This window comes from Myotis yumanensis, unplaced genomic scaffold (genome assembly GCF_028538775.1).
Source record: "Myotis yumanensis isolate MYYU_CA2020_CCGP unplaced genomic scaffold, mMyoYum1.0.hap1 SCAF_2, whole genome shotgun sequence".
Taxonomy (NCBI): Eukaryota; Metazoa; Chordata; class Mammalia; order Chiroptera; family Vespertilionidae; genus Myotis; species Myotis yumanensis.
In genome coordinates, this window is record NW_027223753.1 from 118833389 (window position 1) to 118846433 (window position 13045).

Sequence of the window (13045 nt, forward strand, 5' to 3'; positions counted from 1 at the left end):
TTCTCTCCCTCTCTAAAAGTCAGATATCCTCAGGTGAGGATTAACTAACAAAAAAGAAAGAAAAGAAAAAGAAAACTAGCTGGGCTTTTCCACAGTGAAGTCCTCTGTGGGGCATCGAAACCCAAGTGAAGGATCTCCCTCAGCTTTTCATGTCTCCTCCTTCTCTCCTTTTTTTCTTTCTTCCTGAGAGTTTTCCTTCGAAAGTGGAATCGTGGGTGAAATGTTTTCCTTTTGAATATCCTGTATACTAAAGAGGTAATATGCAAATTGACCATCATGCCCTTGCACAAGATGGCCGCCCTCATGTGGTCACAAGATGGCCACCACAATATGGCCAGCAGCAGAGGGCAGTTGGGGGTGACCAGGCCAGCAGGGGAGGACAGTTTGGGGTGACTGGGCCAGCAGCAAAGGGCAGTTGGGGGTGACCAGGCCTGCAGGGGAGGGCAATTGGAAGCAATTGGGCTGGCAGGGGAGCAGATAGACGTTGATCAGGCTGGCAGGGGAGTGGTTAGGGGGTTATCAGGCTGGTAGGCAGAAGCAGTTAGGGGCAATCAGGCAGGCAGCCAGACGAACAGTTGGGAGCCAGCAGTCCCGGATTGTGAGAGGGATGTCCGAGATTGGAGAGGGTGCAGACTGGGCTGAGGGACAACCCCCCTCCCCCCGGAAGTGCATGAATTTCATGCACCGGGCCTCTAGTGAACATATAAAAGAATAAATATTAGTTTCTACACTGCAGTAAATGAAATACTCTAGATTAAGAGCTTTGTCCCGGCACTGCCACCATTGTATACTAAGAGTCTCCAATGAATAAATGAAGGTGGCCTGAGGTTTTAAATTACCATCCGATTTCTAAGTATTTACCTCCCAACCCACAGTAAAACAAGTAATCTCTGTTGGGAATATAGTTTATGATTTTTTTCTATCTGCACTTCCTCTGTCAGTTCAAGTGTAGCATCAAATTGAACTGAGTATACACATTAAAAATCACAATTCATCTCTGCTGTAGCAATTCAGTCTGGAATGCTGTGTTATCAAACTTCCCACCCCCAGTTTTGTAGATTAACTTTGCTTGTGGAATCTCAACTGTCTCAGAATTTTAAGAAGGGCATATTTTACTACAGATTTCTGAAGTTGCATTTTATCACAGCCCTAACATGGACCCTGGAGCAATTGCCAAACTATAGCTTGTGCATTTAGAATGATTTTTAAAGCTATGTGTTGAATTTAGTGCCAGTTTGCATTACAATCAAGTGGTCAGGTTTTATCCATATAATCAGTTGATGCAGCTAAATATAAAGCCAATGCAAGAAGCTAAAAACAACATCCATTTTTTGCCTGGTGTATTCACATATGTTTTCCGGAAGTGGTTGTGGGTAAGATGTTTACCTTTTCGCTACCATCTCAATTATTGACATAATTGATATTCTCCTTTTCTTCAATACAATTCCCTCCCCACCTCTTCTAGGTCAGACATACATTATCTCCATAGCAACATTCCCATATAATAGAAAGATACATCTTCTGAATGGCTAGCAATACAACATTAACTGTTAAAACATAACATTTTTCATGTTGGAAACATCTGGAATTCACAACCAACCAAAATGTATAAAAATGTCTGTAGCTCTTTAACAGTCTCCCAAGGCTGAGTTTTCTTGCTTTATTAGAATTCATTTACAAACAACTCTTATTAACCAGCTATGTGGCATAATAAAACTAGGCTTTATTTCAACATCAAAAAAAAGTTTAATTTACAAGTAAAGTTGCTTATAAAGACTCAAATTGCCCTTTGCGGAAAATAGTTTACAATAGATTTGGGCTGTATTACCAACCTATTACTAGTGCACTAATACCTCTATTTACTGGCTGATTATGTCCTCCAGCAAAATTCGGAACTGTCTACTACTCTGGTGCAAACTAATCAGTTTTCAAAATTAGTTATTGATTTCAGACCCATTGTGGAGGACCAATTTACTGGCTGGTTCATTGAGTAGTGAAGTGACACTGTTTGTCTGAGTAAGAGAAAAGTCAGAGCACATACAGTGTTCAAAGACAGTGCTCAAAGGTGGTTTTCTATAGCGGGGAATTGACAAATACTTCAAGGATGTTAAATGTCTCTCATTAGAGATTAATGGTGCAGGTGCCTCCTTGCCAGTGAATGTATGCTTCTCATATGTACGTTTGTTAATCACATCCGGAACTTAAGTAATCGGTGGTAAGTCATTTAAAAAATTCCTAAGGAAAATATTTCCTTCTGTTACTTCAAACTTAATTTTTTAATTTTAATTTATGTGAAAGTGGCTTAAAGGAATGATTACTTTCTAAGTGATTCTTTGCTGATAGCTTATGAAGGAAAATGCTAGAAAAAGAAAGCCAGAAACAATGAGTTTAAAATACATCAATGCATACATTCCACTTCATAATGTATCAATTCCTTTTGTTTTGCTGACTATTTTTCATATTTCTTTTAGAAATAATGTCTTAATGATTTGCTTTCTATACTTTGTTTCAAGAAATATTGCAGAAACTTGAGATTTTACATAGTTTTCTGCCTATCTCAGAAAAACAAAATTATGAATTATATCACGTGGCTGGTTACATAGATTAAATTACATATAAACTTGTTCTTGAGTGTTCTTATGAATTTGATCTTCCTGAAGATAGGTTAATCTTAGCGGTTAAGATGCAAAATTTACACACAAAACCTCAAGTAAGAATGGCTTAGTTTTAGCTATAGTTATTTTTTAAAATACATTCCATGAGGGCAATATAAGAATGGACACCAACACAGTAACATAGCTCAAAATTGAGAAGTAACTTAGACATGGTTACAGCAGAAATATATTTATATTTCTTATTGGTGTGGATTGTTAATCATTTTCTAATTACTTAGACTCCCAGCAATACACTGATTTTTTTCTTCTCCTTAACCCTTTAATTGTATATGTGTATTTTTATATATAGCTTATAAAGTTAAAATCTAACTTTCAAAATTGCTTTAATTTAAAATTTTCACATTATGTATCGTTTTTTGAAGTCTCTAGTTTCAAGAGTTAAGATTATTTCAAGTGAGACAAAGAAAAAAATTGTTGCCCTAGCCGGTTTGGCTCTGTGGATAGAGCATCAGCCTGCGACTGAAGGGTCCCAGGTTCGATTCCAGTCAAGGGCACATGCCTGGGTTGCGGGCTCGATCCCTAGTGGGGGGTGTGCAGGAGGCAACCCATCAATGATTCTCTCTTATCATTGATATTTCTATCTCTCTCTCTCCCTCTACCTTCCTCTCTGAAATCAATAATATATTAAAAAGAAGAAAGAAAAAAAAATGTTTAAATATATACTGAAGGTGAAACCTCACATCTAATGGAAGTAGACCTTAAATAGAATTCCTGTAAATTAAGAAGGCATGAGCAGTTCTTTGAGGTGTAAAAGCAACACAAATTCTGTTGGTTTATTCATTGTCACTAAATTCCATAAGTTAAGCAATCCACTTACAGTATTTTCATTATAATTACCTCTAATACCTAAAAATAAATAAAATGTAAAATTAAAAAAATATTTAAATATTGTAGCACTATTTGCATTCTAAAAATATAAAATAATATAATCTTGAAAGCAAGAGAAGATAACTAAGAAAACAAATTGTTGTAAACTTTTTCAACCCTTCATATTATTAAAATCAAATATCTTCTACATGATAAAAGGTGTATCACATGTCAGTCAACCAGTAGTTTCTTAAAAGAAACAAACCATACTGAATCAGAATTTCCATGGATAATTCTAAACATTTATATTTTGTAAACTAATGTGCCACAGAGAAAAAAACACTCATTTAAATTTTCTGAGAACCTCAAATAAATCCAAATATAGCTAAAAAGATACACATGACAATTTTTTTTTTCAGGAATGCGTCACAGTAACTTTTTGGTCTGTGGATATTAGATATCACTATCTAAAAACCTGTCAGCTATCAACTTAAAAATTAACAAAGCAAGCTCATATGTTTTCCTTCACATTAATCTAGGGGGATGAAGGGTAGAAGAAGAAAATATTTTTAGAATATTAATCTCTTATATTGGGGTAAAAAACAAGCTGTTTCAGAGCTAGTTCCAAATACATGTTATTTGGAACAAGTTCTGAACCCTGTATTCGCAGTAATGTGATCATCCAATATAATAAAACCCTAATATGCAAATCGACCAAAAGGCAGAACAACCAGTCATGATGCGCCCTGACCACCAGGGGGAAAACACTCAACACAGGAGCTGCCCCCCGTGGTCAGTGTGCTCCCACAGGGGGAGCACCGCTCAGCCAGAACCTGGGCTCACGGCTGGGAGTGCAGCAGCGGTGGCAGGAGCCTCTCCCGCCTCCGCAGCAGTGCTAAGGAGCAGCAAGCTGAGCGGTAAGGAGCAGCAAGCAGGCGAGTGATAAGGAGCAAGGGGTCCCAGACTGCGAGAGGGCACAGGCTGGGCTGTAGCACCCCCTGCCCCCCTGTGCATGAATTTCGTGCTGGGCCTCTAGTAAAATATAAAAGAAAATGATTATGTAGCAGGATTATTTGGAGTAGTTGTCTTAGTTTACATATTTCATCTTCAAAATATTTGGTTTAGTCAATTTTACATTTTCTGCTAAACATTTTAAAGAGTTCATATAAATTCTTAATATACTTTGGAAATTAATCCCTTACTAGATGTATCATTGGCAAATATGTTCTCCCATTCACTGTGTTCCCTTTTCATTTTGTTGATTTTTTTTTTTTCTGCAAAAGCTCTTCAGTTAGACATCTGGTATTGTGATTCTTTCCAATTTCGTTCTTCTTTCTTAAGATTGCTGAGGCTATGTGAGGTCTTTTTTATTCCAAATAATTTTTTGGAATATTTGTTCTAGTTTGTGAAATATGCCTTTGTTTTTTTAATAGGAATTTCATTGACCCTATAGACTGCTTTTGGTAATATGGACATTTTAATGTTAATTCTTCCAATCCATGAACATGGCATATGCTTCCACTTACTAGTATCTTCCTCAATTTCTTTCTTCAGTATCCTATAATTTTCCAAGTACAGGTCTTTTACCTCCTTGGTAAAATTTATTCCTAGGTACTTGATTTGTTTTTGTTTTGCTGCAATAGTAAATGGAATTATTTCCTTAATTTAATTTCTCTTTCTGATAGTTTATTGTTGGTGTATAAGAATGCAGCCAATTTCTGAATATTAATTTTGTATCCTGCTACTTTGCTGAATTCATTTATTAGACTTAGTAGATTTTTAGTGGAGTCTTTAGGGATTTCTACATACAATACCATATTATCAGTGAATGACAGTTTTACTTTCTCTTTTACAGTTTGGATGCCTTTTATGTTTTCTTCTTTTCTAATTGCTCTGACTAGGACTTCCAGTACTATGTTGAATAATAGTAGTGAAAGCACACATCCTGTCTTGTTCCTGATTTTAGGTTTTGCCCATTGAGTATGATGTTGGCTGTCGGTGTGTCAGATATGGCCTTTATTATGTTGAGGTATGATCCCTCTATTCCCACTTTGCTGAGAGTTTTTTATCATAAATGGGTGCTGAATTTTATCAAATATTTTTCTGCATCTATTGATATGATCCCTTGATTTTTACCCTTCATTTTGTTTATGTGATAGCCAAGCTTTGGAAACAGCCCAAAGGCCCATCAGTAGATAAGTGATAAAACAAACGAACAAGCAAACAAACAAAAAACTGTGGTCCATTTACACAATGGAATACAGAATACTACTCTGCCATAAAAAAGGAAATAGTAACTATTGGAACAGTATGAATGGATCTGGAGATTATTATGCCAAGTGAAATAAGGCAGTTATAGAAAAACAAATAACACATGTTCTCACTTATATGTAGAATCTAATGAACAAAATAAACTGATGAACAAAATAGAAACAAAGGGGCATAGATACATGGAATAGACTGATAGCTGTCAGAGGGGAAGGCAGTTGGAGGACTGGATGAAAGAAGGTGAAGGTATTAAGCAATAAAGCATATATATATTCTATATAATAAAAGCCCAGAGGCATAAGGCCAGAACAACCAGAGACCAGAACCACCACGCTGGCCCTGCCCCCCGCAGTAAGCAGGTAGGGGTGATCAGGCAGGCAGGCAGAGTGGTTAGGGGTGATCAGGTAGTCAGGTGAGCTGTTAGGGGCAATCAGGTAGGCAGGCGAATGGTTAGGAGCAGGTAGGCAGATGGCCCCTCACAGGGCTGGCTCTTCCCTCCAGCAAGTGGTTAGGTGCGATCAGGCAGGCAGACAAATGGTTAGGGGTGATGAGGCAGCCAGGCAAAGCCCTGCTATCAATTGCCTCAAAGAGGGAGACCCAGGCCACAGCCTGTGAGAGGAACACTAGGAGGCTGCCACAGGAGGCGCTGGCAGCAGTGGATGCTGCAGGGAGTGGCTGGCGCTACTGCAGCTCCTGAGCGGGCATGGCGCCTGCAGCCTGGCCCAGGCCCCAGGGTCACAGCCTCCCCCTGTGGCTTCTGCAGGGCTGGACTGCCACTCCTCCTGCTATGGTCCCTGGGCAGATCTCGGACCCTTCCATGACTGCAGGCTCTCTGCCAGGTCTCAGCCCCCTGACCGGACTCCCCAGCTTGGCCCTGACTGCAGAGAAGCTGAAATATGCTGACATCCGCCACATTGGGGCCATGATCGCCCCTTTGCACTTCCTGGAGGTGAAACTTGGCAAGAGGCCTCCACCTGTGAAAAGTGAGCTAGATAAGAAAGAGGAGCAGAGGAAAAGGCACCTGGAAAAGAACAAAGTGGTGGCTGCCCGGTGCCGGAACAAGAAGAAGGAGTGGACGGAGTTTCTGCAGCGGGAATCTGAGAGGCTGGAGCTCATGAATGCGGAGCTGAAAACCCAGATGGAGGAGCTGAAGCAGGAGCGGCAGCAGCTCATCCTGATGCACAACCGGCATCGCCCCACCTGCATCGTCAGGACCGACAGCGTTAAGACCCCCGACTCAGAAGGCAACCCACTGCTGGAGCAGCTGGAGAAGAAGTGATCATGGGCTGGGAGGAGGAAGAGGAGGAGGAGATGGGAAGAGGGAGGAGGAGGAGGGTTCCAGAGGGCTCTTCCCTGCTGCATGAAAAACTCTTCAATGAGGCTCAGCACAGCCAACATAGGCCAGGCTTTTTTGTGAAACTCAGATCAGCCACACCAGGGGAAGAAACCCAGGCTGATGAAACCCAGGACCAAGCGCTGAGACCAAAGTAGTCCTGAGGGGGGCCTTTTCTGCCTGGGGCCATGCTTTCAGGAGGCAGGACAGAGTTCTGGGCCAGAGAGATGCCCAACCAGGCAGCTGTGGGCACTTCTCCGGCCTCTCCGCCAGGGCACCCACCCAAAGAACCTCCCAAAGGAGCAGCCAGGAAAAGCCATGAGTTGCAACCAAAATTAGACTGAGTATGGAACTCAGAGTAAAACTGCAATCTGCCTCTCCCAGCCTTGACCCTGACCCTGATCCTAATGCAAGGCTGGAGAAGGGCACAGTGCCAGGCCCTGATGTACCCACCCACCGTGGGCCAGCTCAGTCCTGCTCAGAGTGGCAGCCGGGGTGCACCCTCACTGGCCCTGCTGGAGTTGCTGTGGGCACGAGGCAGGGGCGCCCTTCCAAACACATACTCACTGAATGTTTACAGACTGGATGTCCTGACAGGGCAGGGGCAGGGTGTGGTGCATTTCCATCCTGGTAAGCCCTTCATAGTACAGTGGGGCCTTGACTTATGAGTTTAATTCTTTCCGTGACGGAACTCGTAACTCAAATTACTCGTATGTCAAATCAATTTTCACCATTACAATGAATTGAATGCTGGGCTGATGTTGTGGTGTTCACTGTGACGTTTGCTGCGCCAACTAGCGGTGGGGTATCTGAAGCTGGCTTGTAACCCAAATTTTAGCTCGCAACTCAAAGCAAAAAATCGTATCTCAAAAAACTCGTTAGTCAGGACACTCGTAAGTCAAGGCCCCACTGTACTCAGTTCTGTATCTCTCAGTAAACATTACTCGTACTTAAAAAAAATAAAAAGAGGAGGCCCAGGCCACCAGCTGGCGACACTGTGGCAGGTGTGCAGCTGGCCAGCGATCACCCCGCAGAGGGAGGCCCAGGCCAGCCAAGCCATAGCACACCATACCTGCCACCTTCAGAGGGAGGCAACCAGTGGCAGAGGAGGGAGTGGGGGGGGGGGGGGGGCAGAGCTGCATAGATGACAAGCAGTGGCAGCAGTGGGGGCAGGGCCAGCTGCCTGCAGCTGGGGGAAGGAAAGCCCCAATAGACCCTGATCTCAGGCCAGGCATAGGGACCCTACCCGAGGGATCCAGGATTGTGAGAGGGTGCAGGCAGGCTGATGGACCCCCCGAGTACATGAATTTATACTAATATATATATATATATATATATATATATATATATGTTCATATTCACATAGAGACAAGTGTGGTGATAGCCTGAGGGAAAGGGTATAGCGGTTCTCAACCTGTGGGATCATGACCATCGGAAAACACATATAGCATATCAGATATTTACATTATGGTTCATAATAGTAGCAAAATTATAGTTATGAAGTAGCAACAAAAATAAGTTTATGGTAGGGGGTCACCACAACATGAGGAACTGTATTAAAGGGTTGCGGCATTAGGAAGGTTGAGAACCACTGGATTAGATGGAGGTGTGCAAAATGAGCAGGGAATGGGGACAGAAAGAGACTTTGCTTGGTGCAATGGGAGCACAATGCAGGTATAAATGATGTTTTGTTGAGTTGTAAACTTGAAGCCTGTATTGTAATAAGTTTAATTAAAAATAAATAAGTAAATAATTAATCTACTTACATAAAAACCATGGGTGGTGTTCCTCACATACAGATGAACAGCCACGACCAAGTGGAAGGAAGTCAGTCCTACAGGGGTTGTCTTGGCAATGGCTGTGCCCTCCCCCAAGCTGTTTCCTGGAAGCTGTTTCCTGGAAGGGCGGAGTTTGAGGCAGGAACCCACCCTGGGAGCCTGGAGGCAGATCTTTCTAAAGTGTGCTTCGACAGCACAGCGTGAACCTGAGTGGGGCAGCTGAAAGGCTTAGAAAAGACAGACAAGAGAATGAAAGCTGGGTCTCGGTGGGACGCTGCTTCTCTGAGAGACAGCAACCACGCCCATAGCCATGCCTTTATTTTATAGCAGATGCTATGAGGCAAAGTAAGGGCATGACTAAGATGTTTACAAACATTCTCCTGGGTTTCAATCCTACTCAACTACATGCACCTGAACTCTATCAAGCCCACATCACTCAGGCACATGGGGCCACATATTTGGACCATAGGTTCAGGTTTAAAACTACAGCTGTTGGCTATAATTGTGCTGGGAGGGCCCTGCCCTCCAAGCTGGGACTTGCACTTGGCAATGAGAGGACTGTGCCCTCTCCTCAGTCCAAGGCTTGAACCTGTCCAACACACTGTAGCGGCTCCCCACAATAAAGTTTTAATTCTGTTTCTTTGTTATTAATGTGGCCCCACCCCATAACAAAGAAACAAAGGAAAATTTCCCCATCGAATTTCTGAATAGTATTACTCCTTCAGGAATGCTGTGTCATAAATTAAAATTGAAAGTGGGTACAATCATCATGCTATTGAGAAATCTCAATAGTAAATGGGGTTTTTCTAATGGTACCAGATTTATTATCAAAAGATTACAACCTAACATTATCGAAGCTAAAGTATTAACAGAATCTGCAGAGGGAGAGGCTGTTCTCTGATTCCAAGAATTAATTTGTCCCCATCTGACACTGGCCTCCCATTTAAATTGATTTGATGACGGTTTCCCGTGATGCCAGCATTTGTGATGACTATTAATAAATCACAAGGAAAAACTCTAGACAGAGTAGGCATGTTCCTACCTGAACCCGTTTTTGCACATGGTCAGTTATATGTTGCTTTCTCTCGAGTTTGAAGAGCATGTGATGTTACAGTTAAAGTTCTAAGTACTTCATCACAAGGGAAATTAGTCAAGCATTCTGAAAGTGTTTTCATTCTTAATATGGTGTACAGGGAGATATTAGAATAAGTTTAATCACTTTATCAGTCATTGTTTGCATCACTGTTGTTTTAATATCATGTTTTTGTTGTTTTCATATCATGTTTTGTCATTTTTATATCATGCCTCTGTTGTTATATCCTTTTGTTACTGTTTATTTATTAATAAATTTATATATTATTTTCATATACATTTTACTAATTTCCTGTCATCTCTCACATTTCTATTATAGAGAAAGGGCAAATAGCAATGTTAAAATATCTCTGCTAATTAATTCCCTTTAAAAAAAATATTTTATTGATTTTTTACAGAGAGGAAGGGAGAGGGATAGAGAGTTAGAAACATCGATGAGAGAGAAACATCGATCAGCTGCCTCCTGCACACTCCCCACTGGGGATGTGCCCACAACCAAGGTACATGCCCTTGACCGGAATTGAACCCGGGTCCCTTGAGTCTGCAGGCCAATGCTCTATCCATTGAGCCAAACCAGTTAGGGCAATTAATTCCCTTTTTAAAAAAATATATATTTTATTGATTTTTTACAGAGAGGAAGGGAGAGAGATAGATAGTTAGAAACATCGATGGGAGAGAAACATCGATCAGCTGCCCCCTGCACATCTCCCACTGGGGATGTGCCCGCAACCCAGGTACATGCCCTTGACTGGAATAGAACCTGGGACCTTTCAGTCAACAGGCCAACGCTCTATCCACTGAGCCAAACCGGTTTCGGCAATTCCCTTTTAATGTACACGAATTTTGTGCACCGGGCTACTAGTATGTAAAATAAATGCAGAAATAGTTTTATATAAAAATTTCAGAAAGCACACAGAACCACAATTATGCACATAATTAAAAATACCTTTACCACAAAAGAAACTTAGCATTGATGAAACTCCAAATGATTCTAATGAAGAAAGTTCTTTAAAATATATATAAGTCTCTTCTGTGGACCAGTTGCTATTAAATATTTCACAGAAAATTTGACAAATGTGCTCATTGGACTTTTCATCTCTGCTCATATCAACACTACTTAAACTTATATAGACAATAAACAATAGATAGTATAATAATAGACAAGAGAAAAAATTTTCCAAATAACTTTTTTTCTGTTCATTTTTGTTTTCCTTTGTTTTTCCAAATAGTCCTTAGAGCAAAAGTCCATGAAGCAAAAATACCTGAATTATCAAAGTGCTACTAAAAGCTACAGAGAGATATGAAGATTTTAAACTAGAAACTTAAAGTTTTAAGCATAAAATCTATGAAGACCAGTCAAAGAAACAAAAAGTCACACTGAGTTTAAGATTCTGAATTTTATACTCTCCTTGCCTCCAGGACCAACTGAACTTAAGTCTAATTATGATACCGAGACAAAGGACGATATAGTTCACTCAGAGCAGAAAAAAGAACACAGAACAAAAATATGGTTTAGAGTTCAACTTTAAGGGTGAATATCAGATTAGGGAAGTTTTCCATAAAATAAATAGTTAAAAAGTGAACTATGACATTGTGAAGGTTATTAATGTTCTTTGGAAATGTTGAAAAAATGGATAGCACTGAAGTTGGCTTTGGTTTTAATTTACATTTAGGTTTAAATGATTGATCAAATTATTTGATGACCTTTTGAATTTCATCCAGCTCTTAATATACTCCAAATATATCATCTCCATTGCCCTAGATGTCATCTAAGTAATATAATGTGGTTTGACTAGATGACTGATATAGGTTCTATCATATCATATTCTGTTTTTCCCTTTGCAATGATAGTAATTTTTGTTTTCTATACTGTATAATGGCACTGTTTCTAATATTTCCACTTTTTTGGGTGTTTTTGTTGTTGTTTCTGGTGCTCTAAGGCCGTGGTTGGCAAACTGCGGCTCACGAGCCACATGCGGCTCTTTGGCCCCTTGAGTGTGGCTCTTCCTAAGCTTTAGGAGTACCCTAATTAAGTTAATAACAATGTACCTACCTATATAGTTTAATTTTTAAAAATTTGGCTCTCTAAAGAAATTTCAATCATTGTACTGTTGTTATTTGGCTCTGTTGACTAATGAGTTTTCCGACCACTGCTCTAAGGAACTGGGTATCACTTAAAATAATGGGCTTCAGATCGGGGGAAAGATGGCGGCATAGGTAAACACCGGAGACTGCTGCTGCAAACAACTACTTCAAAAATACAACTAAAAGACGGAACAGACATCACCCAGAACCACAGGAAAGCTGGCTGAGGAGAGACTCTTCAACTAGAAGGAAAGACAGCAGCGTCCCGAGGCTCAGAGGAGGCGCAGTGTGGAAAATTTAAAGGTGCGGAGGTGCGCGTGAAAAGCGGGCTGGTGGCTGAGGGCATGGTCGGAAGTGAGTCTCAGACTTTGGGCTCCAGATCCGGGTGAGTCTCTAGGGACTCAGACTCAGACGGGAGAAGCGGGATTGTCCGGCATCAGTTGGAACCTAAGGGCAGCTTTCTCTCCGAAGTTTGCAGTGGCTGCCAGGGTTCTGTGAAGCAGAGCCTCTGGGAACGGGACTGAGAGCAGCCATAACTGCTCCCTCTGCCCGCCCTGCTGATCCCTTGAGACCCGCCACGCCCAAGCCCTGCGCAGGGCCATTTGCTGGATCGCCTTAGGCAAAGGCTAAATTAGCACCTCCCCAGAGGACAGAAGTTTTCCTGGGCAGACACAGGTGATTCTCACAGCCAGTCGGCCTGGTGGGCAAATCCCTCTAGTATTAACTACAACAATCAAGGCTTAACTAGAACAAGACTGTGCACAAAGACCACAAGGGGGTGCACCAAGAAAGCATAAAAAATGCGGAGACAAAAAAACATGACAGAAATGGAGGATATGGAGCTAAAAAACGCAATTTTGAGGGCTTGCAATAAACTTGTTGAGAGCCTCACGAAAATTAATGAGACCCTCGATGCTATGATAAAGAAACTAGAAATTAAGCATACACGGACTGAAATAAAGAATATTATACCCAATAGCAGACCAGAGGAGCACAAGAATCAAGTC

The 13045-nt window shown here is 41.3% G+C and overlaps 1 pseudogene; it reads left to right on the forward strand.

Moving 5' to 3' along the window:
* The first annotated feature begins 6510 nt into the window (after positions 1-6510).
* Positions 6511-7029, forward strand: LOC139002069 (jun dimerization protein 2 pseudogene; annotated as a pseudogene).
* Positions 7030-13045: the final 6016 nt, after the last annotated feature.